The sequence below is a fragment of the Zonotrichia albicollis genome, chromosome 2, assembly GCF_047830755.1.
Source record: "Zonotrichia albicollis isolate bZonAlb1 chromosome 2, bZonAlb1.hap1, whole genome shotgun sequence".
Classification (NCBI taxonomy): Eukaryota; Metazoa; Chordata; class Aves; order Passeriformes; family Passerellidae; genus Zonotrichia; species Zonotrichia albicollis.
This window is the reverse complement of record NC_133820.1, coordinates 28,907,555-28,933,467: the sequence shown is the minus strand read 5'-3', so window position 1 is coordinate 28,933,467 and position 25,913 is coordinate 28,907,555.

The following is a 25,913-nucleotide window of genomic DNA, read 5'->3' as shown; positions in this document are numbered from 1 at the left end:
TCTGTTCTCACCATCATACATATTGATCATGAAATTAAAGGTAAAATGTATGCCCTGATCCACTGCCATATATCAGCACCTGATTGGAACTCAAATAATGGACAAAAGCCCATGGCTCAAAGGGCCATTACTGATATCTTCCAGAACTCTGTCTTTGCAAACCCTTTGTGCTAATCTCTGTCTTCTCAAGGGACAAAAGAAGGATTTTTTGGATATGGTGTATAGACCTGGCAGTCACTAGATACTTGACAAGACATAGCACATCCTAGACCTTCAGACCTCTTAAAACAAGAGATAAAGATTATTTTTTTTCTTGCCACATACACTGATTTATTTTGCATAGTAGCTTTAACAGCTCTGCTGGAACACATAGGACATAGAAGTGTGAACAGTCTATTTTCTCCATGTTTCCCTAATTCCTTGGTGAAGGAAACCTGAATATAGATTATATGTGTTGAGAAGAGCCTGACTTTTAAACTGGGTCTGAGAACAGGGCCTGTTCTCCTAAAATGAATAAAGCCATGTGAAAAAGGTGAAGAGCAGCATTCTCCAAGCTTTTCACAGTCCTCTGACCAGGCCAGATTCCTGTCAAAGAGGTCTCCAAATCCATGGGGCACAGCTCAATACTGCTGAGGGTGTCGCCTGCTGCTCGGTGCCCTGTCCTCAGAAAGGATGGTGGGCTCTGGTTTCTGGAGCCATCCATGGCTCTCCCTGGTGTGAGGGAGCTTCCAGACCTTCCAGCCCTGCTGATGGGTGAGATTGCTGCTCATGTTGTCTGTGAGACAGAACCAGGAATGCAAACGGCAGAAATGACCCCTCACACTGCCCTGTTTGCAGGCACTGCACCAAACCTGTCTTCCATTTAGCAAATAACCCTCCTGAGCTTTAAAGTGAACCCAGTCAATTCTTGATTGCCTGAGACTACTGAATTTCTTTTGCAAGTCATTCCTTTCAGGTCATCACAGAAAGATTACTTTGAATTATATTGTTTCCATGGGTTTGAATATATATTTTTTAAGTGGCACAAGAAAGAATGCTATTACAATTCCCAGACTGCATCATGACTTCACTTTGTTACTATTTAACTTTCAAATAAGACTTCGTGGAAGGGAGAATATCCCTGGTGTTGCAGAAACAGGTCCCAGCTGAATGCATCATAATCACAAATGCTTTTTCATGTAAGCAGAATATATATCACCTCAATGGATATATATATTTCAAGCTTCAACTTGAAAAGAAAAATAGAGAGCCTGATCCCAAGCTGTGTTCAAAGAAGGATGTGTGAGCAGGCTGTGGCAAAGACATTAAAGAGACAGGCTATCATTCTGAGATTTGTCAGCCCATCTTTCACTTATGCACGGTGTCATTTATCACCCAGGCTTCATAAGAAGCTGATATGCATTAATCTGTCCTAAAGCAATATTTCTTATTATCTGTCACTTACTAAACCCTGCAAATAAACACTGATTAAAAAAAATGCATAAAATCTGTAAAGGGAGGGGGGAAAGCAATAATTAGATAAATGCAGTCTGGAAATTATGCACAGCACACAAATCCCCAGGCTTTCTATTAATAAGGACAAAATATAAAGGAGGAATTTAAAAAAAAATGTATTTCTAAGGATATTATAAGGTTATGCAGGGAAAAGGTCAGAAAAGCCAAGGCTCAATTAGAACATGATCTGGTTATTGCTGTAAAGGGCAATAAAAATATTGCTATAAATGCATTACCAAGCAAAGGAGGACTAAGGAAAATCTCCATCCTTTATTGAATGCAGGAACAAACTTAGTGACAAAGGATAAGGAAAAGGCAGAAGTAATACAAGCTTTCTTTTCCTCAGTGTTTAATAGTAAGACCAGTTGCTCCCTGGGTACCCAGACCCTGAGCTGGAGACAGGGAAGAGGAGAAGAAGTCCCCAAGAGAAAATGGTCGGTGACCTGTTACATCATTTAGATACAAAGGGGTCTGTGGGGCTGGAAGGGATCCAGGTGGGGCAGGAAGGGATCTCCCTGGCACTCCTGAGGGAGCTGCTGCAGGTGCTCCCTGAGCCACCTCCCATCATTTACCACACTCCTGCCCACCTGGGGAGGTTCCAGGGCACTGGAGGCGAGTGACTGGGATGCCCATTGACAAGAAGGGCTGGAAAGAGGACCTGGAAAGCCACAGGCCTGTCAGTCTGACCCGGTGCTGGGGAAGGTCATGGAGCAGCTCATTGTGGTGTGCCATCAGACAGTACAGGACAACCAGGGGCCAGCCCAGCCAGCACAGGCTTAGGAAGGTCCAGCTTGACCAACCTGAACTCCTTCAGTAACCCAGTGACCTGCTTGGTGGATGAGGGAAACATGGATGTGTCTGTCTGTACTTCAGTGAAGCCTTTGGCTTCATTTCCCACAGCATCCTCCAGGAGAAACTGGCTGCTCACTGCTTGGATCAGTGAGTGCTATTTGCTGGGTAAAAAACTGGCTGCTGGCCCCAGGAGTGGTGAATAGACTTTCATTCAGCTGTCACTGTGGGTTGTCAATTTGTCAATAGTGTCAATTTGCAGACAACACCAAATAGATCTGCTTGAGGACAGAAAGGCACTGCGGAGAGATCTGAACAGGCTGGATCAATTAGTCAATTCTGTGAGGCTCAACAACACAAAGTGCTGGGTCCTGCACTTGGGTCACAACAACCCCAGGAAACAGTCAAGCCTTGGGGAAGAATGTCTGGAAAGCTGCCCTGGGGAAAAAGGCATGAGCTGCTGGTTGTCAGGGGCTGAACATGAGCCAGGTGTGTCCAGGTGGATGAGAAGGCCAAGGGCATCCTGGCCTGGATCAGCAATAGTGTGGCCAGCAGCACCAGGGCAGGGATTGTGTGGTGGCGTTCACAGGGGTCCCAGGATGAGGGAAGAGACAAGAATCTTGACTCCATGTTTCAGAAGGGTGATTTATCATTTTATGATATATATTATATTAAAAGAAAATTATATATTATAACTATACTAAAAGAATAGAAGAAAGGATTTCATCAGTAGGCTAGTGAGGAATGGAAAGGAATGATAACAAAAGCTCGTGACTGCTCACAGCCTCAACACAGGTGGCTGTCATTGGTCATCAAGCAAAAACAATTTCACATGCCAGGTAAACAATTCTCCAGATGGCATTCCAAAGCAGCAAGACATGGAGAAGCTGAAGCTTCTCTGCTTCTCAGGAGAAAAGATCCTGGCAAAAGGATTTTTCATAAAATATGTCTGCAACAGGATTGTTCCACTGGTGTGGCTGCACAAGTCCTTTGTTCAGTTCTGAGCCCCTCCTGACAAGAAGGACATTGAGGGGCTGAAGCACATCCAGAGAAGGGCAACAGAGCTGGGGAAGGGTCTGGAGAATGAGTCCTGAGGAGCTGAGGGAGCAAGGGAGGGAACAGAGCTGTTGAAGGGACTGGAGCTCAAGCCTGATGGGGAGCAGCTGGAGAGGAGGTGGGGCAGACCCCATCACTCTCTACACCTGCCTGGAAGGAGCCTGTGGCCAGGTGGGGGTTGGTCTCTCCTCCCAAGTAACAAGTGACAAGACAAGAGGAACAGACTCAAGTTGTGCTAGGAGAGGTTTAGATTAGATATTAGAAAGGGTCATCAAGTATCGGAATAGCAGCCCAGGGAGGTGGTGCACTCACCATAACTAGAGGTGTTCAAAAGACATGTGGATGCAGCACTTGGGGACATGGTTTGGTGGTGGGTTGGCAGTGCTGGGTCAATGGTTGGACTCAATGATTTTGGAGACATTTTCCAAGTTAAATAGTTTTACTTTTCTGATAATCAGGGATGCTCCATAGAATGGTGTTGAGATTTCTGTGGCCATACTAAGCTCCTGCACAAGCAAGGAATGTGCTGGAAGTATGGATGAGGCCCCTCAGAAGAGGTCAATGAAAAAAGCTGCCTCCTAGGCCGGAGCAGAGTTGTGCAGGCAGAAGAACTGCATGGCAAACAATAATTTCTGAAAACTGTGAACACTTTCCATTCTTTTCTTTTACTCATGTAATCCTGCCTCTGCTGTCCTGTTCCTGTTTCATTTTGTCTCTTCTTGTTTGTTTTTTTTACCCTTGGTGTGCTTCATGCCTTTTCTATGGCCTTTCTTTCAGTCCTTTGTAAAATAGCTCTTCCTGTTTTCTTGTTCTTTGCATATTTTCACCCCCATGTTCCCAGATTTCTGCTTGGTTTTCTTCTTGTTTTTTTCTCTCTCTGTACATGGTCTCACACAAAAATAAGAGGCATCAAGTCATGAGCTAACTTACTCTTTCAGCTGAGTATTTTTAATCCTAGAGGAGCCAAGAATAAAGCCAAAGGATGATCCAAAAAGCCATATGACAGGGATGGGTAGCTATCACAGGCAGTGATGAGCATCTGGACACACATGTGGATCCATCAGTTATTAAGGGCATTTTGCATTGACATAATCTGGAATCATCTTTCCAGCAGCAGCTGGAAAAGAGAGTATGTTTATTTAACCCATCTAGGATAACAGCTTTTTATATTTTGTTCTATTGATCTGACTCTGAGTAGTTCAGAGCTGAATTAAGAGCATCGTTATGGTATAGCATAAAACACTCCTGGGATTTATTTCTTGATAATGGACTTCCTCAGCCAGGAAAGAGCATCATTTCAGGGACCCTCACATAAATCTGACACAGCTTTCCATTAGATTTGAGGGACTGCTCTTGCAGCACCTTTCTAATGCAGTAGAGCTGACTCCAGAGCAGGATAACATGATTTGCTGCCCATGGAAATCTTGCCATCATTAAATCACTGAGAGCTGGATTAATCTCTCTTATTGCAGCTGATCAAGCAGCAATTAAAGATTTCTTACAAGTCCTAAGCTGTCTGGCTGATTTAGCTACCAGGGAATGAGACCAGTGTCCCACAAGGAAAGCACCCCATTGGTGCCTTTGTACCATCCCCTTTCCACTCAGCCACTGTCACCAACCACAACACAACCCTCACTTGAGGGCTGTAACCTGACCACTGAACACTCTGCTCCTTTTGTGAGTGTAAAATCAATGGTCTCCGTTGAGATGAATATTTACACTTTTAAATGAAAACATTAGGAAAAAAATTTGGAAATTTTCCAATGCCTAATGCTTATGTGCTGCTTGTACAGTTGTGAATTTGTTGCCTGTTTTGATCAATTGGCCACTAATGAAGGTTGCCAGCTCAGAAGAGGCCTCCCTTCCCCTGACTGATAGCCCTACTTCAATTTGTTCAAGGGCTTTGTTCAAAAGGAGAGAGAATAAGGAACAAGAAGCAGAACTGCAAATAGACTGAGATTTATAAAACATGACATTTTATTACAAGTAATAAAATCAAACTACAAAGCAAAGGCAAATATTAAATGATACAGTCATGCATTTCGTTATCTACGCAAATATTTTTTAACCGTGTCAGTTTTGATTTGGTCTGTGTAAGTGCTGGATGATCACATCCTGGGGAGAGAGAACATATTTCTTCTACTCATAAGCTCCACTTTTCATGTGAGTTATCACACAATCATATCTTCACCCATTTCCCTTAATGTATTTAGTTACATCTCTCCCAATACATCAGGCTGATTTTGCTTATTGGTGCATTTAATTTCTGTTAAGCTGCACACATTGGTTGCCACGATTTTTTTCTTTCAATTCTTCATTTTAATCAGCATTCCACACATGAAAAATCAGTCCTTCAGCTCATATGAAAACTAAATCCCAAGATATGCTTGCTTTTAGAGTCTGTCAATCTTAGACACAAAATTTACGTTTGAACTTTGCCAATATTCAAGTGAGGAATGGCTCTGTGGGGTGTGACTATATATACACATAAAATTATCTACAAAGCATTTCTAATGTCATAATCTATAACAGTATAGATGTGTTCTCTAGCCTAATTCCCTATGTTAAATACCCATGTAATTCTAGCTTATACCAGTAGTAAGGCTAAAGTTTAAATGTTTCCCTTTACTTCACTCCTACCTTTTAAAAATGATGAATACAGAAAAAAAGAAAATATTAAATAGTCAGTATAGGCCAACTTTGAAATTAATATTATTGTATTTCACAAAGTCAGGAGCATGTATTTAAATGTGATACTGCTGCAATGTTTGGTAGAACAGACAGTTCTATTACCTAACTTTCATTTCATGTAGTTCTCAAAGTTGCCACAGGGAAATGATTAGATTCATCCAGTACCATAATTTGTCTGTCCTGAAGAACAGCAGAGCTCAGTTAGCATGCATGGATGCCCAGAAGACTTGAAAGAGCTGGTTTGTTTGAGCAGTGCTGGTGGCAGATCTGTAATGGGTGCACCAGAGAATTTGGAAAATGAGTTGTTTATATTTCCTTCAGTTCGTGTTCAGAAACACGTTGCTTTCTTTTCTCACTTTGGCATTTTTTAGCGCTTCATTCTACCACCACTCTCCCAGTATGATGACTCAGTTTGGTTTTTGAATTCCTTTTTTCCTCTGCTGTGACTCAACTGTCTCTTAAACAGAGTAGCATACTTTATTATCAGGCTGTAATACTCCTGCTATACATTATTTTCTGGTGTCCTCCTTTCATAGCTTCTGGGGTAGAGGTCAGATTTTATGCCTGCACTAGCACAGGGTCCTGCCCTGAGGACTTCAGCATGTTCCAGGTGGGTTTGGGAGCCTGCTGAGGCTGCTGGGCTGGCTGTGCAATGGATTCCCTGCACACACTAGTCACAGTCTGCATCAATAGCTCTTGGAAAGCCCAGAGTTAATATTCTGGTCATTCAGTCACTTGATTGATGCATTCAGACCCACTCCACCAGGCTCCTTCCCTTCCCATCCTTGTAAAATCTTTTTTCATCATCTGCATTAAAAATCACAAGTTTGTCTCATTTTGGGGGGGGGGGGGTTTGCAGGGTCTTCACATTTATTTCAAAATACATCTTGGAAGGTCTCTGAGCTTACTTATTTACTAGCTGAAGAATTGTTGCTAATGCCATCATTTCTTTGATTCCTGTGCTTTTAAAATTATTGTACTTCCTCCTCCTTTGATGTCCATATTTCTAACCATTGATCTTATCCCAAGGATGTTTTTACTTGCTAAAAGCACATACAGAGTTTTCCCAGCCTCCTCTGACACTTGCCCTGCTCTCACCTTTTATGGTCTACAGCCCAGATAAGGTGCTCAGGGCTCAGAATCCTGTTCCTATAAATGTCTCAGGTTCAAAAACACACCACAGCCTAATGCAATAGCCCCAGCAGTGCCCCACTAAGCCTCTGTCTTCTGTGCTGAATGGAAGATTTCCCCAGAATACCAGAGCAGCTCTAGTTTCAGGCATTGCAACTCTTCAATACATTGTTAGTTTAAGAGCACAGATTGCCCCATTCACTTAAAGAGAGCATTGTTTCAGCTGTAATAGTCCTTCACCACATTTACATATGGATAGCACATTGTTTACAACTCTGTTTATTGTCATTTAGAACCTCTGAATTGACACTGTGAAAGTTGTTCATTCAAATTAATGTTTCTATTGGGCTCCTGCTGTCTTAAATGGTGCAGAAAATATGTTTTTCAAAATAGAAATTGGTTTATTTACCAGAAATAGGTTTTACTTACTATTGATAATTTAGAATATGTTTTTCTGGACTTATATAATTCACACCACTAAAATTAATACCCTCTTAAATTATCTTTTAAGCATTATATGATTTTTAATATATCCTTTTTAATCATAAACAGACAAGTGCAATTACTATTCACTTCCTGATTTTCTCCTCATAACTACTACTTAGTCTGCATTAAGGCACTCCAAATGGAAGTCCTTCATTAAGCGAAGGAACAATATCTTTTGTGACTGAAAATCACAATGATGACATTGTGAATAGCACACACTTTCCTGTATGATTGCTTATAAAATGTGACACATTATTTTCAGATACAGTGCAGGAAGTTCAGGTGGAGCCAAAGGTCCCTCCCAGCCAAAATAGTTTATGACCAGGCAAAGTGTCTTTTCTCACACTCCTTGCACAGGGGCCATTCCCAATTACTTCCCTGTGTTTCCTGAGCCTGGCTCAGCTTTAAAAACAATATATCTGCCCACATCTGTGGGGAGTCTCATCTTCCTAGCTGTGCCATGGGGACTGACTGGGAACTGTAAGGAATACTCTCACCCCCTGTATAGTGCAGTGTAGCACCTATGTTTCCTGGTTACCTGTCAGAGGGAGGAAGCACAACATCTTCCATGGCGAGTTTCATCTCACTAAATCTAGAAGTGTGCAGCTTCCTTGACCTGAGGTGAGTTCCTTGCCTCCCTTTGCAATCAGTGGAGAAGCAGGAATTTCCAGGACATGAGTCATTCCATCTCAACACAGACACCTGAAGGAAGTCAGACTAATTTCACTTTTGTTTTTCTCTCTACTGCCTAGAGGCAATCAGACTTTTCATCAGTTCAGCTGGAGAACCTCATCCATGCCATTCTTTCTGGAAAAAAATTGAACCAAGAAATTTGGAATCAACAGCTGCCCAGTCTTGGATGGAGAAAGGCAGTCACTGCCTCTATTTAATGTGAGAAACAGATTTTGTTAACAGCTTAGTATTGAGTATATTTTGACTCCCCAGAAACTACATGTCTTATCTATCATGTACAGTTTGCAAGTGATCCTGCCCCAGAGATGGGTAAGACTGCTCAGACTTCACAGCCCTGGAGCTTTGGACATGCCTCAGAAGCCCTTTGGTGTCACTGGGGCTCTAAAGACACCAAACATCACTGCCAAAATGTGCCATATTTTCCATGCTGTTCTGAAAAATCCAGCTAGTACTGTGTCCATTTCCTGTTCTGAAACTTCTTTATAGAGGATAAATTTCTGTTTTTTTTTTTTTTTTTTTTTTTTTCCTGAGGACCATTCTCCTTTCCTGACAAAACCAGTACAGTCAAAAGCCTGAAGAAAAATCCTTTTACTCCAGATTTTTAATGCAAATGTCTAATTTGGAGTTGAACTGGAAGAGAATGCTTTAATGGACTTCCCTCCCCCACCACCCCTTTGCCTTAAACTTTTCCAAGCCAAGTATTCAGGTATTTGTCTTGGTGTTTTGATGGAGAAAAAAATTGATGTGAAAATTTGCGTCTGTCTGGTCACAGTTTTAAAGTTTAGGTAAAGATGTATTTCATAGGAGAAGGACCAGAACAGAAAGAAGCTCAGTGAGCTTCAATGCCACTGTGAGCTAATTGAGACTATAAATGAGCAGTGCTGTTTTTTCTGGAATATTCACTTTAGTGAGTCTGTTTCAACAGGTAGGTCAGGAGCAGGGTCATTCAAGACTGGGTCATTAAAACCACAGTGGTGGAAATTCCAGATAAGGACAAACTGTGGAGACTGAGCCTCCTATTTTTGGAGAGGCAATGGAGGAGCATTTGTTTGACTGCTTTTACAGAACCAATCCCAGTGTAGACATAAACACCATTGGTAGTTACATGAAACTGTTTTTTCCTAGGCACCTTATCTTTTTTAGTACATATTTAGCAGGTTTTTATTGTTATATTTTTATCATTTTTGTCTCCATATTTTGCCTCCTGCAGGCTATTGAAACCACACACTGGAGACAGAACTATTTGCTTCTTCCCATGATGCCTATTTATGTGAGATCTGTTAATGACTTGTATTTTTTATATACCCAGCAAATGAGTGGGGATCTGTCAAAGGAAGGGGACCAGAACACCATATGGTTCATCACAGGCCCAGTCCGGTCCAGTCCGATTTATTGAAGAAAGTATCAAACACTTATACAGCAAATAATAAGCTTATGAATATTCTGTAAGCCAAGCAATCTATTGGTTAAACTATAGCATGAACTCTTCCTCATTCATTAGGGGTTACATCTCTCTTTTCTCATGTCTCTTTCACTGTTTGTTATCCTACTACAGCTAGGCCCAAGGACACTGCTACCTGTGCAGGTGCAGGACTTGGAATTAGCCACGGTTTTGTACTTTTCCAGTCCTTAGCCAGCCAAACTCCCAACAGGGATCTACTTTTCAAAGGGGGATCTGGGACACAGCTATTAGAGTTAAAAACATGCATTAATTTTGAATACCCAATTAGAGATACTTTCAATCTTACTTTTTCAAAGCCTTCTATAGCCAATTCTAATTCAAGCAACAAATCTGAGTTTCCAGTGCTTTGATAGACCTGATCCCAGAGTTTCATATCACACATCACAGAAAATGAGGAACATTTTGGCCACTTGTGAAAATCTCACCGCATGCCTTGAATGCCCTTGCACAGGAACATGGTGGCAGAGGCAAAAATTGTAGCGGATCCTCCACAGCTTCACCTGGCCATTCTTTTTTCCTCCAAGAGGTTCCTGCAACTCCTCCAACCATCTTTAATAAATGGGGCTGAGACCTTACAAGAAGCCATCTTCTCTACTCACATTTCTGATATTCCTCCCTTAAGAATTTTAATTCTGTGTTTTGACTGAGTAGGTGACATTTAGCCAAAATGATAAGAAAGCATATAATTGAAGACTTCAAAACAGAGTGCTCAAGAAAGATGCAATCCCAGTGCACTGACAAGTTGAACTGCAGCATTCCTTTGCTCTGAAGCACTTCCCATTCCGTTTGTTCACAGGGTATTGTTCCCATCAGGACTGGGTGCTGGGGTTGGAGTGACTGCAGCCCCTCAGCTGCAGCTCCTGCACTGGCTGCTTGTGTCACCGCAGTGTCCTGCCTGGGACACCCTGGCCATCATCTCACACCTGCTGCTTTGAAGCACAAGATGGGTGCAGCTGAGGTCCTGAGCCCTGTCTAATGCTGTGGGGGGGGGTCTCACTCCTCCCAATGCCCAATCTCCTCACACAGTCACCATTTCTTCCTGACCTGGCTTTCTTTTTCCTACTCTCCCTTTTCATCCTCAGTGTACCCCACTGATGTTCCCCATCCCTGACTCAGCCCAGGCTGATTTGGGGTCCATAAGGTCCCAAATGCCCTTGTTGCTACACAGGAAAGGAGACAATAGGGACTGGGGCAACAGGCTGCACAGAGCAGCTGTTACAGAGTGAATATTCAAAGGAGAAGAGATCATTAAGACACAATTCTCAAGACCCTGAGCCACAGGGCCTGGATTATAGCTGAATAATCAAAATTGCATCATAGTGCTTTTCTTAATACTGAAAATCAGCTTCTCTTTTTTTTTTTTTGTTTGTTTTTTTGGTTGGTTTTGGTTTTTTGGGGGGTTTTTTCTGTTGTTTTTTTTTTTTTCCTAGTTGTTTTCTTCCTTCTCAGAAATGGCTAATCTACTTTGCCTGAAACTTCTGAAAAATGTTCAGCTTAGGGTGGGCACGTAGCACTGACATTTACAGCCTGAAGCATTCATGTCTGACAAAGTTAAAAGCAACTGAAAAAAGGGTATTGTAATAGGAAACAAAATAGGAATACCAAACTTAATAATCAGAAGCTCTATCACCTCTGTCTGTTGTAATGAATGATCCAGAGAAGGTAATTCAAAGGACTCTTGTTTGCCCTTTCTCAGAAGATGAACAAGGTGACATTAAATGGAAAGGCTAAAGGGAAATACTTCTCACAGAGCATGCAGCACCAGAAATTCACTGTCAGATGATAATGCTGAGAACAAGAGAGCAGGAATTCGCAGAAGAGTCGGTTCCACATAACAGGAACACCTGCAATTGATTGATAAGACACATTTATAGAGGACATTTTTCTTTATGCTTGAGGACATATGGCAAGTGCTAACTGCCAGAAGAAGAACTTTTCCTAACAGATTATCTGGCCACTGGGATTATCAGACCTGCTTCTCCAAAGTATTCAGCACTGCAGTTGAACATGTTTGGACTATGAAGTATTCAAACCTACCAGTTCATTCACACTAACCTAAGCAGTCCCCTCAGCCAGCGATAGTGGGGTGGTGGGGTGGTGTTTTGGGTTTTGTTCAACTTAGGAGCAATTGAAAGGGAGATGAGCTGCTCTGTTCAAATGATGAAACATGGATCATCTCATGAATTAAATAACTGCAGTTTTAACATCAACATTCAGTGTTCCCAGAATAGATTGAAAACACAACTATTTATTCTAAAATACAACCTCTTTCCTTGATCTGTGTGTCACCAATGTTTTTAAATTGTAACATATGTCCTTTTCATCAGACATTGCATGATCTATTTCAAAGGAAGAAAAGTCAAAACCACCTTTCATAGCAAATGTCTAAAGGCAGCACACACTTTAATTGCCAGCTTGTCACCAGATATTTGCTGTCACCTATCTAACATACTACTGAACACATACTACTACAACATACTTGTCAGCAGTGCTACAGATGACTAGGAATAAAACAAACAGGATGATTTCCCTTAGAAGCTGCTCTGCCTAGTCTGATATGATGGAAATGTACAGGCAATTTTGTTTAGAACTTATTCTTCAGATACATTTCCCATTATTAGTGCAATAATGAGCCTTTTACATGCAACTTCATTTCATCTGAACCACGAAAGCTATCACACACCAGGTGTGAATTATGATAAAATCATTCACCATTGTCAAATTGTAACATATATATTTTTCCATCTAGGTTTTTTTTAAATCTGGTAAACCATTAATTGCAACTAAAAGTGTCTGCAGATAGTCTCTTTCTTAACAAAAGAAGTTATTCTGTGAGTTAGTTTAAATTAGTCTTGTCCCAGCAGTTCCAGTTGAGATGGAAATAATCTGAATAATGAGTTTGTCTCACTAGAATATCTCAGTGTTCTGGTGGGCTTCAAAAATAATACTTGTTTATAACTCAAGTTATACATAAATCATATAAATATTGGCAAATTATTGCTTTATACTTGCAATGAGATTTAATTTTTTTTTCAAAATACAAATAAACCAAGAACAAAAACACCAGCAAAAGTGAAGAAATATCTACATATCCGTGATTATTTATCTAGTTTTAGATTTATCAAACTTCCATGTGTCATATTGTCAAAAACTGATAGAATCATAAAAAATCCTGAGCCAGATGGGGCTCACACAAATCACCAAATTCCAGCTCCTGGCCCTGCACAGGACACCCCCAGGAATCCCTTCACATGCCCAAGTGTTGTCCAAGCACATTGTGAACTCTGGCAGGCTGAGCACTGCAACTCCAGCACCAGTTCCAGTGCCCAGCCACTCTCTGGGTGAGGAACCTTTTCCTAATGTCCAACCCAGATCTCTACTGACACAGGTTCCTGCTTTTTCCCTGGGTGCAAATTGGACCAGTCCAGGTGTCTGCCACAGCCTCTGTATCTCCATGTGCTGGGACAGAGGGCTCCTCCTCTCCAGGGACACAGGGCTCCTTGGTGCAGTAGAAAACTCTCCTCTGAGCCAGGAATTGCCTGCTGCTCCTGATTTTGACAAGATGTGCAAAGAGGATGTAGCAAGCACAACCAGTGAGTGCCATGAGTATGTGCCTGCTGCAATCTGCAAATGAAGTCAGCACTGAAACTGTAAAAAATTGTTGAAACCCTCCCAATTAATAACTTAGAAGCACTCAGGGAAGAAAAAAAAAAAAAACTTGTTCAATTCATAGGGTCTTTACAGGACACTTTTTTTTCATGTCGGACTCTACTGTTCCAAAAAAGCAAATTATTTGCCTTATCCATTCTTCCAGTGGGGTTTTCTTGGAGGTTTCATTTGTTTTGAGGGTTTTTTTCTGCACTGAATGATCACTGCATTAATTCAAGTCACTGAAGCAAAGCTTCAAAAGTAAGCGCAGCAAGGAGCTGAGACTACAAAAATCTTCTGTTGGGCTACATAAGCACAAACATTGCGGGTACCACTTCACTGCTGAGAGAAAAGTCTGTGAAAAGCAGCTGTAAAGGCAGATAAAGTGGGAGGGGACTGAGGCATCCTGGTATTTTGCTATTTCATGTTACCTGGTGTCACCCTCAAGTCTAAATTATTTGGTATTTTCTTTAATTTGCAGTAAATTGAATTTTTAAAAAATTTAATTATATTGGCATTTAATTACTCATTCTAAGGAGAGGATACAAAATATCTGGAGGAAAAAGGATCCAGAATTAACTAACTGGCTAATTACTGCCAATAGAAAAAAAAAGTCTTTTCCTGATATTTGAAAGGAGAAAGAAGTCATCAATATTTTACGGACTGAGCAGGATATTATATATATATATACACATACACACTTAGACAGCTAGACCTCTATATCTGTGATTATGTGTGCATATATATGAGTGTACTATATCTGCATGAGTATGTATATGTCTGTACACAAAAAATATATTAAATTGCTGGAAAAACCAGATACTTAATAAGCTCAAGATATTCTGCCTGGGAAATCCATTTTTTTCTGAATCTATCACGACCAGCGGTCCAGAATAATTTTCTGTCACTAAAGTGACACGAGTGAAAAACCAGAAGCAAAAAAGTTTCCTCTTCAGTTGCAAAAAATGTGCAGAATAATGGATACATTTCCTTTTATCCTGAGGACCTGGCTGAAGAGGTTCTCACCTCTGAACATTTAGCTCTCTTACTATGTACTAATTGCTGCCATTTCAGTTAAGGTAGTCCACAGGTTTGTGAGGCACAAATGTAATTTTTCCATGGATATTACTGATATTACTAACTATTGGGATTCATATTCCAATATATTGGCGTCCCTGCGCGGGCAAAGTGACTCTGCAGCCCGAAAACGGACTCGCAGTTCCTCAGAGAAGCTCTGGCAGCCGTGCATCCAGCTGAAAGGAGCCTGGCTTCAAGACTCCCAGTTAGAGACTTTGGGAATACTCCCAGAAAAAGTTTCGTGGACTGTTCGGCGCCTTCTGGAAAGCCCAGCTTCCTTGTGGTGAGCAGATTTTCCAGAGGAAGAAAAGGGGAGCCTCTCTTGCACCCAGAGAGAGGTCCTTTTCCGGTGGAGACCTGCCTGCCTAGACCCAGCCTTACAGCTTCCATTTCACGTGAGTATCTCTGCTTTCGGTAGAGCAGAAGCTCAAAAACAGACTCTGCCGCGAGTTCTGTTCCTTTTTGCCTTTGCATTTTTGGCTGCGCAGCCCCACAGACAAGAATTCATAGCGTTCTAGCTTTATTTTCTGCGTGTGTTTCACTGTCTTTTAAAATTCGTGCCGGAGAGGCCCCGGCTCAGTAGCGTGCTCAGACACGTGTTAGGAGATTCTCTTTCTCTTTCTCTTTGCGGGGGAGGGGGGGGGCTCTCTTTCCACGTGGCCGGGGGACCTGCGGGGTCGGGAGTGCTCTGCACACGCGGTGCGGCGGGGGGGGGCCCCAGTTTCGGCTGCCACGTGGAGTGGCTGCTGTCTCTGCTCCGCGGGGGAGCTGCATTCCACCGCGGGGGAGGCTTTGTTTCTGCCTCGGCTCGGCAGGGCGTGCCCTGCTGCTGCTGCCCGGGAATTTTAAAAGCAGTATATACAGCTGCATTGTGAAGCTTTTGTCTGCTCGTTATCGCTTTCTATCTGTGGTTTTTTTGGAAATTGGTAGCTGATTTTAGCTTTGTTTTTGGTCAGGCGGGATTAAGTACTTTGCTTTTTACATCTAACATGGGTTCCAAACTTAGCATTGTACAAAGGGGAGTGTATTATAATATTGTTAGCATTTTAATCAAGAGTAATGTGAAATTCTCTAAAGGAAAATTGAAACAGTTTATAAGATGGCTTTTTCTGCAGTTCCCAAACATTTCCCCTGAAGAAATCCACAATATTCAATTCTGGGATAAAGTTGGGAATGAATTGATAACCTTAGGACAATCTGGGAAATCACCCTCAGCTAAATTTGTGTTCTGGAGTTTACAAATTCGAACAGCATTGCTCAAACAAAAGGAAATGGAGAAAAAGCCAAATGTTAAGCCATGTACCTCTGCTCTCCCTGTTCCTCCCTCTCCCTCTAAAACCCCTAAACCTCTTTCCCCAAAACTTGGTATTTTAAAGAGTGCAAACTCATTGGGAAGTCGGCTCCCAGAGTGTGCAAGAATACCTGAGTTGTTTTGTTCACAAAGCCCTGGCCAGGCTGCGTGGCTTTCCCAACCCCCTGTATCCCCTCCTCTAAAACCCAGAGCACGTGTTAGCTTTCCGGAGAGCAGTGATGTCCAAAATGGCCCCCAGTCCCTAGGGGGTCCGCAAGATGGTGGATGCCACGTGGCATCTTCCCAAACCTGGTCTTCTTCTTCCCAAAATCCTCTTAAGCATTCCAAAATTCCTGCCCCATCCCCCTCCCCTCCTGTTCCTCGTGACACCTTCCCCCCTCCCCCCGCCTTTCCTGCAGTACCCTCAGCTCCGCCCCTCTACTCCTCCCAGGGGGCGTCTGCTGACGTGATGTCACCAGGTGACCCCGCCCCCTGTTCCCACGGTTTCCCCGCCCCTTGCCGGCTCCCTTTCCCCGCCCCCTCCCCGGGTTCCCACGGTGGGGACACACCCACTGCCTGTCCCCAAACCTGTAGCTGTGATCCCAATGCTTCTGATTCCAGGGATACAGAGCAGGGGACAGCAGACCCAATGCATGGTGCCATGTTGTCACTGGCTCCTGTTACGTTTCAGCCTGCAGCTCAAGCTGGAGCAGCCCCAACTGCTAATTGGAGCTCCTTTGGACGACAATTGATTAAAGAGATCTGTAAATCTCATAAAGAATATGGTCCACACAGTCCATATTTCCGTGGCCTTTTAAATTCTGAATTAAGTAGGACTGTTGTGGTTCCACATGATTTAAGACAACTTTTTTCATGTCTCATGACATCCACGGAATTCAAATTATGGGAATCAGCATTGAAACAACTGCTAAAAGATGCTCTCCCAAGCTTACAGGCTGATCCAAACACAGCAAAAGACAACAATGGTAACCCTATTACTATTGAGCACCTCTGTGGTGAGGGTCAATGGTCTTCTCCCTCAGTCCAAGCTGCTGCAATTCCTGCAGAAACACTTGAGAAAGTAAAAGAAGCAGCTGAAAAAGCATTCTTTTCCCTCCAACCTGAGGGGCCTTTCGAGCCCTATAGTAAAATCAAACAACTACCATCAGAGCCTTTTTTGAAATTTGTAGAAAGGCTAACTAGAGCCATTGAAATACAGGTTAAAAAAGAAAATGCTAGAGAAGCAATTTTAGAAGAAATAGCGTTTACAAATGCAAATGAACAGTGTCGAGCGGCAATCCTGAGCCTTCCTATGGAACCTTCCCCTACACTAAAAGATATGCTTCTAGTCTGTAACAGGAAAGTGCCTCTGATGAGTGTGGCTGAAGACACCAGACCAAGGCTGCTGCCAAGACCACCCCAGCGTGTCGCTGTTGCCAGCCCTTCACCTTTTCCCTCAGCACAGCAGTACCCTGGGCAGCAGCGGAGACCGGCAATGGTTGAGCCCACTAAACTATGCCTGCTTTGTAATAAGCTAGGACACTGGAGTAACCAGTGCCCCCTGAAAAAGGAATTTGATGAATTTAAAAATAGCAGGGGAGGAGAACTGCAAGCCCTCCCTGGGGGTCAACAACAAAAAAACTGAAAGTAAAGCGCCAGCCTGCCAGGCGTGCAGACATAAAAAGAGCAGGCCAAGAGAATAAGGGTAGCAAAACAAATCAAGCGCGCGATAATATTAACATTTGTGTAAGTGAAGCAGGTGCTTCAAAGACCAAGTCTGCTAGTCCACTGTTGAAAGTGAAACAAAATAACCTTTGTTGTGATTTAAGTGATTCTGTATTAACCGCATCTTCTGTCAATGAGCCTTACAGGTTGCAGCTGACAGAGTCACTCCACCTGAAGGATACTGACTGGCATTTTGTCTCTGTAAATCCTGAACAGAAGGGTACTTGGAACCAAATTCGTTGTAAGTACATCATCACTGGGGACAAAAACACACCACAAGAGATCGAAATTGCTCCGGGAATGACAACATCAGATCCCAAGCAATTTGTTCTCAGCCTGCACTGTTTCCACCCACCCCTGTTTCTTCCCAAGGGACAAATTGTTGCTCAAGCTATCCCTGTGCCATCTTTACCTGAAAATGTCGATAAACAAGTCGCCCGGGTCCAAGTTATTGGGACAGATAAATCCAAATTGTGGTGCAATGTCAGTGGGGGTGGGGAGTCTAAACGCATTGAGATGCTTGTAGACACAGGTGCAGACTGCACAGTGATTCCAGTACAAGACTGGCCAGCACACTGGCCTTTACAAAGTGTTGCTGGTCACGTTCGAGGTGTAGGAGGTCTGCAATTGCCAAGGCAATCCAAAAGCATTATTCAATTTGAGGGTCCAAACGGACAATTGGCAAATATCCGTCCATTTGTGTTAGATTATTCAGAACCTTTGTTAGGGAGAGATTTAATGGCTGTACTGGTTTAGGGCAAATTTGTTAAAGAATCTGCAAAGGAGGGCCCCTCCAGAAAGCGAAACCCACACGGCCCCTCCCCCCAACCGGTTCGGGAAAAAATTCCTCGGAGAGAGGTGGAAAGAACCTGTTTATTTGACTGGCCCCGCACCCCCCAGCACACAAAATGAACAATACCCGATGACACCGCTCTGAGAAAGATGGCAAAATCAGAAAGTCTCTTTCGGGGGTGGTTGCTCTGTTCTCAGTCCCTCCGGCGCTGGGCCAGCCGCTGCAGCCGAACCCTTGGTGTTCCCGGGTCCCAGTCCGGAGCAGGTTCGAGATGGTCACAGGAACAGGAGAGGAGAAACAGTCCAGGAAGCAATGTGGACTGTTTAGCTAGAACTAGCTAATAAGCAGAGGCAGAAAGCAGAGCAGAAGCAAGAGCAGAAAAAGAGAGCAAGCAAAAGCAGCAAGCAAAAGCAGCAAGCCCAAAGCTGGAAGTAAAAAAAAAACAGCTCTGTCTACTGCTTGTCTCTGTGTCCTGATAAGAGAAACCCAAACAAAACTTCCACTCTTCAGTGCCGGTCTTAAAGGCACAGAACAGATGAATGGGGATATACAAGCATCATAACGTCACCCCAGGACAATGGCCCAGTGGGGTGTCACAATTGATATTCCAGACTCTCCACAGCATTTTTGTGCAGCAGTCATTAAACAACAGCGCCCCACCCAAAAACTTAAGTGGAAAACAGACAAACCAGTTGATGTGAAACAGTGGCCACTCAGTAAACAGAAAATAAAGGTGCTTGAGGAACTAGTACAAGAGCAACTAAGAAAGGGCCACATTGTGGAGACCATGTCCCCATGGAACTCTCCAGTGTTTGTCATCCAAAAGGCTGACAAAAAGAGGTGGCGACTCCTCTGTGACCTCCGACAAATTAATAATGTAATTGAAGATATGGGTTCTCCCCAACCTGGTATGCCATCCCCAACAATGCTTCCCCAAGATTGGAAATTAGCTGTTATTGATATTAAAGATTGTTTCTTCCAAATCCCATTGCACCCTGATGATGCACCGCGTTTGGCATTCTCTGTCCCTTCTATCAATTCAGAAGCTCCTATGAAAAGGTACCATTGGACCGTTCTTCCTCAGGGATTAAAGGTATCTCCAGCTATCTGCCAGTGGTATGTCTCTTCCCTGCTTTCCCCAGTGCGTGCAGCCGCAGAGAAGGCCATCATCTATCATTATATGGATGATATCCTTGTGTGTGCCCCCAATGATGATTTACTAACACATGCGCTTGACCTAACGATCTATGCATTGATTGTTGCAGGGTTTGAGCTCCAGGAAAAGAAAATTCAAAAGATGCCACCTTGGAAGTATTTGGGCTTAGAAATTGGAAATAGGACCATTGTTCCTCAAAAACTAGAAATCAATCCAAGGATCAAGACCCTTGCGGATGTCCACAAGTTGTGTGGGTCTTTGAATTGGGTAAGACCATGGCTTGGTCTGACTAATGAAGACCTTGCCCCTCTTTTCAATTTATTGAAAGGGGGAGAGGACCCAGGTGCTCCTAGGTCTATTACCCCAGAGGCACGGAAAGCTCTAGAAAAGGTTCAGATTGCAATGTCCACAAGACAGGCCCACCGATGCCGGCCTGATCTGCCATTCAAATTTATCATCCTAGGTAAGTTGCCACACCTCCATGGAATTATTTTCCAGTGGGAGGAAAAACAAACACCTAAGGCAAAGGACACACCAAAAAAGGACCGGGACCAGAGGGACTCTCTCTTGATCATAGAATGGGTTTTCCTCAGTCACAAAAGGTCCAAGAGACTGACAAAGCCTCAGGAACTGGTAGCAGAACTGATCCGGAAAGCAAGGACCCGGATCAGGGAGTTAGCAGGATGTGATTTTAAGTGCATTCACATCCCAGTTAAGTTAAAATCAGGTCAAAATACTATGAAAATACTGGAACAATTGTTTCAAGAAAATGAAGTGTTGCAGTTTGCCCTGGATTCCTACTCAGGACAATTTTCAGTAGCACGGCCCGCTTGCAAATTGTTTGAACAAGATGTTCAATTTACTTTAAAATTAAGAACTGCTCTAAGTAGGAGACCTTTAAAAAGGGCTCTAACTGTCTTTACAGATGCGTCCGGGAGGTCCCACAAGTCCGTTATGACTTGGAAGGATCCTCAAACCCAGCAGTGGGAGACAGACATTGCTGAGGTGGAAGGTTCACCTCAGGTTGCTGAATTGGCTGCAGTTGTTAGGGCTTTTGAAAGGTTCTCAGAACCATTTAATCTGATTACAGACTCTGCATACGTGGCAGGAGTAGTATCCAGAGCAGATCAAGCAATACTGCAAGATGTATCTAACATTGCACTTTTTGAATTGCTTTCCAAACTGGTAAAGTTAGTCACTCACCGAGAGCAACCCTTTTATGTGATGCATGTCAGGTCACACACTGACTTGCCAGGGTTTATCGCTGAAGGCAACAGAAGGGCAGATGCTCTTGCTGCACCTGCAGTGATGGCCACTCTCCCAAATGTTTTTGAACAGGCAAAAATCAGCCACCAGCTTTTCCACCAAAATGCACCTGGCCTGGTTCGCCAGTTTAACATCACTCGAGAACAGGCCAAAGCGATTGTGGCCACGTGCCCAAATTGCCAACAACATGCACTCCCTACAGTGAGTACGGGAGCAAACCCAAGGGGACTGAACAGTTGTGAACTGTGGCAAACAGATGTAACACACATACAGGCTTTTGGACGGCAGAAATATGTTCATGTTAGTGTAGATACCTTTTCTGGAGCGGTCTATGCTTCTGCCCACACAGGAGAATCATCTATTGATGCTATTAAGCACCTCTTACAGGCTTTTTCTTTCATGGGCATCCCCAAGGAGCTGAAAACTGATAATGGGCCCGCTTATAAATCCAAGGAATTCGGGAGCTTCCTGCAGCAATGGGGAGTAGAGCATAAAACTGGCATCCCCTACTCCCCTACAGGTCAAGCCATTGTAGAAAGAACTCACCGTGATATTAAAAGGGTCCTGGACCAGCAACAACAGGTTCTGAAGGTAGAACCTCCCCACATCCGGTTATCCAGGGCACTATTCACAATCAATTTTCTGAATTGTTCTTTTGACGGCCTGAACCCACCCATCCTACGCCACTTTGGGGGGAGCAGTCACAGGTTGATGAAAGAAAAACCTCCGGTTTTAGTAAAAGACCCAGAGACTTGGAAAATTGTGGGACCTTACAAATTGGTTACTTGGGGACGTGGATACGCCTGTGTGTCCACCCCCTCTGGTTTAAGGTGGGTTCCTTCCAAATGGGTAAAGCCCTATGTTCCCAAAGTCTCAGAGAAATCTGCAGAAGCACCCCAGGTTGCTCACGCTGCCTGGAGAAGAAAACGCCGCACGCGTTCTCTGGAGGAAATTCCATTTAAGCCTCCTATCTGGAATAGCTTGTAATATATGTCTGTCTCAAGTTCCTTTTACCAGTTTAGATCCCACTGTTCGTGTGAAGCCTCGAGATGCCATGAGACCGAGCCTGCTTCTCGTCCTACTCGTGATCATCCCACCTGCGATCTCCTACATAGTACCACAGCCCAAACCACGTATGGACTACCTTGACAAAGCCTCTCAGACATCAACAGAGAAACTGACAACGGGCTGAATGGACTTTTCAATGGCTGGGGACTCTCGGGCTGGTTGGGATCTATTCTGAAAACTGTAATTTTAGTGCTGTTTATTTTAGTTGTAGTTATTGTAGTTTTTAGCATTGTTTTTGGAGTAATCAGACGCATGGTTCTCAAGTTAATCTCAAGCTCATCTCCCCCTCCTGAGGTCTACCATTTGGAAGCCCTCAGTGCTCCAGTGGATGACCTGGAAGCCTCAGTAGAATCATTCTGCACCATAAACACAGTCCTCTTCTTTTTAAACAAAACTAGGGGGAGATGTTGTGGTGTGTTGCAATATCCTGCTTTACCTTCTCCCTTCCCCCTCGCCCCTCGCTGAGTGTGCCCTATCAATCAGGCTAACATACCAGCAAGGCGTCGTGTGATAGGTGTCCCTAGTCCCTTGAGACCCTGCCCCTTCACCTGGTTGGTGGCTCACCTGTCCCCTCCCCTTCCCCTGTCCTGAGTTTAAAATGTTAATGAGACCATGCGGCCTGCATTCTGTTAGCAGCAGTGGCCCAGTGCAGACATCTCTGTACCAATGGAATAAACATCTGGCAACCTTCTAGCAGAATCCACTCCCTTTCTCTCCACTATCGCCAGAAGCTCTCTCTCCTGAGGAGAACGGAGTCCTGTCTTGTGCCCCGCTGCACTCTGCCGCCAGCCAAGGTATCTCTGGGGTAAAACACCACAGTGCTGCCTTTGGCCCAGCAGCGAGGGTCAGAACTGGCCTAGGCACCATCTAACTGGTTATATTGGGATTCATATTCCAATAACTAACCCAAATTATTTCAGCATCTTGGGTCATACAGGAACAAGGAGCTGAAGGGAGCAATAAGGTTCATTTTGGCAGCAGGAGTGCACAGGTACAGAGGGAACCACTGAGGACCACTGAGGACCACACATGCAGGAGAGTTAAGATATATATATATAGATATTAGGTATAGATATAGATGATATAGATGATATAGATATAGATATAGATATAGATATAGATATAGATATAGATATATAGATATAGATATAACTGAACCAAATGAATTGAAATCACTTTGCAAGCTCTGAGAGCAGATTGGAAGCTGAGGGAGGGAGGTGGCAAAGCAGGCAGCAGGTTACAGAAACCTTGTCCTGCTGAGGACTGGTAACTCCTGAACCCTTTCTCACCCCCAGCCACCTGCCTTTCAGCCACTCAGGGTTGCTCTGGAAATTCCAGAGTGATTCTAAGATGCCTTCAATGAAAGCAATTATTGTGCTTGCTTTTGCCCCCCATATTCTGGCTGCTAAGCAGACATTAGGTTATATCAGTTTACAACACCAGAGCATCACTAACCACTTGTATTGGTTGTGATTTAGAGCAATCCAATTGAAAAAGGTTTGGAATCCAGTTTGTAAAAGCCCTGATGTCTTCACAGAAATTGACTTTACAAAGCAGAAATACTGCCCAGTGCAGATATCAGTTGCTAATACAGATGATTTATTGCATTGTAAAAAATGCAAAAAAAATCTTACACAGAAGAATCAAGAAAGACTTTAGATAAAACTATGTCACTGTCACTCCTGAGGAATCCATATGTTACAAATGTCTGGTTGTTACTTCTGGTTTTGTGTAACTTGCAGCCGACCCACTCCTGTTCAGTCAGTGATAATTTTGGTTCAGCACATCAGCTGGGATCAACCAGCACAAAATCACTCACATCAGTGAAATTACAATCTGCATTCACCATGTGGCCTAAGGCAATTACCATGTCTCTTATGTCAATAGTTACAATTTTCCTTCTGTTAGCTTTACATATCTGTGACACACCAGCTTCTAGACACCTAAGCTTGTTTTATCTCTGATTCTTACTGCATATGGTGAAGTGCCTGGGTATTTTGGTACAGTCTGACATGCTCTGGAAGTGCCAAATGGCCCAGTCTCACACAGTTAGCACTACTCCAGCAGCCTGTCTAGAAGTGTCATCTTAGGTCACACTCAGCTACGGAGAATTGCTTTGGTTTTGTTTACTGTAAGCTACAAGAAACCTGGATTTGAACTGTTCTCCATAAGTGTAAGCTTGTACATGACTGTGTGGCCATATGGAGTCTGTAGTCCTCTGCAAGGTGAACCTCACCTTCAGCAAAGAGCACCACCACCGCCATGCCCCTCAGCCTAATTCCTAGGTCAGGCAATCACACAAGACTATCTTGCTCCCCAACTAACACTGACATGCAAAATTGCAGTTTTTATGGCAGATGAGAAACCTGAGTAGTGTTTCATTACCGTGTTTTATAATGACAATAAAAATATGCTTAAAAGTTATCTACATCATTTAACTGTGTACAGCATTCTTCTTACTTCCCAGGAAATGTCTGTGACTCAGGACCACCTGCATCTGGAGTATCCTTGCACGTGTCTACACCAAGGGAAGAGAAGACCGAGGAACAGTCTCTGCAATTGAGGCCAACTGGCCAAGAGATCTGAGATATTAAAACTACCTGAAGTGATACTGGGGGCATGGGGGAGCTTGTCAGGCTGTATTTATTACACCAAACTGAAAGTGTGTGTTGCACTCTCTGGGGTGGGGTGAAAATACAGATAAATGGCTGATAGTTTAGCTAAGGAAAAGCTGATACAGTGCAAGAGATCCCTACATGGATACTGTCCTGTGGGAGGATAGAATGTAAGAAAATAAAGATTGTGCAGAAGGCAATCTCACCCTTGAGGTGTTGCAGCTGTACTAATTAGCAAAGATTAGGAACAGGCCTGCCCTTAACAGGCCACAGCTGTGTCCAGTGAGGATGAGTGCTATAAAAGAGTGGGTGAGCTGGTTGAGAAGGGAGTTGGAGTTTGTAGTCTGTGCTGTGAGGAAGAAAGAGTTAGTGCTGTAAGGAGATGCCCATGAGAAATCACCAACAAGGTATGGAACTTTTGCAATAAGATGACAACACTGTCCCATCCCCTCATCCAAGTTAACCCATCCTTGGGACATAAAAATTTTTTTATTATTTCAGTTTTTTGCTGTAATTTCGATCATGAGCTGACATCTTTAAATTTGTAGGTATGTTAGCTACTTTCTGCCTATTTTATTGCTTCATTGCAATTTAAGGAATGGAATGAAATTGATAAATCAATCCCCTCAAAAAAAAAAAAAAGGCCGCAAATTAGCTGTGTATAGCTATTCTAATGCCAACAAATCTACCATGTGAATAATAACAGAAATGTGCGAATAATGAGAGAAATAAGGGAAATTGCTTCATTAAGGAAATTTCCCTGGAAACAGTTATTGCTTGAAGCACTGTAACAAAAGATATTTTGTTTATGCCCCAATTTAAAGAAACTATTTAACAATTCCCATGAGCATTCTCTGACTTAAAAATAAACACATTATGTTTTAGTCTGTGCCCAGAGAGTTAATGGCAAAACAAAATAGTTCAGCTTGGCTCTCACTGACATTAAAAGCATTTTGTACTCTGCCAGTTTCAAGTGGCCAGACTTCTGCCAGGCTTAAGAACTAGGAGTTGTACTTTTGCACATTTGGAAGAAGTCCAAAATGTATCCCAATACTGAGTACATTTTAAGCTGCTTAAGGTGACTTTAAATGACGAGAACAGCGAAAAGGCTCAGGAAAGCAAATGACTCTGAGGTACAACAGGTCCACAGATGCACACTCTGCCCCCAAAGTTGTAGCAGCACTGTGACATTCTAGTTGTTTAGCTATTTTTCAAGATCAGAGGTCCCCCTTGGGCACCAATACCCAAGGGACTGGTATGGTGTATGTGACTGCTTCAGAGAATGAAGAATAATATTTTTGTTAGAGTGTATTAGCTGCAAAAAAAAATACTCTCTATTTGGAACACAATTGGCTTCCAGATTTGTGGGGAATTTCTTGCACGTTAAAGCTGTACCTGGTTGCTTTCAAAAAAAACTGTCCTGCTCACCCCATTTGGCAAATTGTTAGAAGGTTCCAATGAAAACCATGTGT